The following is a 1,751-nucleotide window of genomic DNA, read 5'->3' as shown; positions in this document are numbered from 1 at the left end:
ATTTGTGGGTATACTGTGGTCTATCGTTTTTTCAGTCAGTTTAAATAAAACCTGAAGAGAACAATTGTTGGTTGTTTTGTGTCTGTATAGGCCTACTATAAAAAGCACTTTGAATTTTTAATTTTGGTACTTGTACTTTTACTTTTGATACTTAAGTGGATTTCAACACCAGATACTTTTGATACTTAAGTACATTTAATATGAGCTACTTTAAGACTTTGACTCAAGTCATTTTCTTACGGGTGACTTCAGGTAAGATAAGATATCTGTACTTTTACTCAAGTATGGCTTTCAAGTACTTTATACACCACTGCCGGATACACGGGAGCAAGGAAGAAAGGAAAGTCGATGAGGAGATAATGAAGTGCAAAGAAGTGAGCGTCCTGAAGGGGTCCGCTCATTCTGCCAGACCCAAGATGGCAGAATAGAGGACTGTGGAATAAGGTATTTCGTAACGTTATCTCCAACAGGAAGTGTGCGGTGAGCAACACAGTGTAATGAGTGTTGCTGGCGGAGAAGCTTCACTGCGGTGGAGAGGCGTTGTTCCCCACAGCAGACCTAGACTGAAGCCGGATCAGGCTGTGAATGAATAACCCTGTGTTTATCATTTTCCATTACTCCAGGTTTCCTCCGCCTGTCATTGTGTAAAACCATTGTGTGTGCGGGCTCTCTACGTTCTCACATCCGAGACGAGGTTTATTCCAACATCATCAGAGGGATAGTGACTCAGAAAGCTCTCACCACACTGCACTCCAACATGAACAGTAGGTGTCTGACAACTCAGCAACTTAAACTGAGGTTAATAAAAAACAACTACAGAGCCTCCAATTTGATGTCGTACCTTTTGTGTTGACAGATCTGATCGCCACCGTTCCGCTCCTCAACTTTCTGCTGTCTCAGTTTAATCCTGGACTCGTTCAGTGCTTTGCTGTTGCAGCAGGTCAGAGAACGTCATCTCTTGTTTACATTCATCTTGTGATTACAAAAAAAAAGCCAGAGAATAAACAAACAAAACCAAACAATGGCACGTGTGCTGTGTGTTGCAGGTGGAAAAGGATTTAGGCAGGAGTTTTACTGTGAGGCTCCAGACTGCGCTGCTCATGTCACTGTGGTGTTCTGCAACGAGAGCAGCTCTTCAGTGGTGGTCGCATCGAAGAATGTGCCGCCACCTACCACCCAACTCTGTCTGCCAGCAACAAGGTCGGGCATTCGTTTCCACCGTTTCCGGAGGAAACTGTGAATTCGAAGGCACTGACGGTTATATTGAGACCAAAAAATGCACAGGTATTTACTTTTACTCTCTAGAGTCCTTTGTATTTACAAACTGTACTAATACCGGTTTTCATTGCACACTATGCTTGAACATTGAACATTTTCATTTGTCCAGAGGATTTCACAGATTAAGTCTGTTCAGAGAAACCGGAGTTCCCTTACTCTGATGTTTTTAGTGTATAAACCTGCGCGTTTGGTTTCATATGGTTTATACTAGTTCACGCGGACAGAGGTGAAGATATAGTGTCCTGTAAATCACTTCTCTCAGGGTTTTAAGGACATGTAACACGCAAAGTTGTAGTAATGTAATGTAATGCTAGAAAGATAAGCAGATAACCGCAGGTAGCTCCAGTTTCCTGTTTCACAGACAGTTATGTAAAATTGTTCTGTAAATATGGCCAAATAAGTAGGTGTACTAGCTGAAATACATCTGCACAGTCATTCCAGGCTGAGGGTGCTGCTTTAAAAGCATTTGCTCT

The 1,751-nt window shown here is 42.3% G+C and overlaps 1 long non-coding RNA gene across 1 annotated transcript; it reads left to right on the top strand.

Annotated features, from left to right (window-relative positions):
- Positions 1-624: 624 nt before the first annotated feature.
- LOC124851293 lies at positions 625-1,124 on the top strand. The gene is made up of 3 exons (XR_007032330.1): positions 625-764; positions 857-940; positions 1,047-1,124. It is a non-coding gene; the product is annotated as an uncharacterized LOC124851293 (long non-coding RNA).
- Positions 1,125-1,751: the final 627 nt, after the last annotated feature.

The sequence above is a fragment of the Hippoglossus stenolepis genome, chromosome 22 (genome assembly GCF_022539355.2).
Source record: "Hippoglossus stenolepis isolate QCI-W04-F060 chromosome 22, HSTE1.2, whole genome shotgun sequence".
In the NCBI taxonomy this organism is placed as follows: domain Eukaryota; kingdom Metazoa; phylum Chordata; class Actinopteri; order Pleuronectiformes; family Pleuronectidae; genus Hippoglossus; species Hippoglossus stenolepis.
The sequence above is the reverse complement of the archived record's forward strand: the minus strand, read 5'-3'. Positions and strand labels throughout refer to the sequence as shown.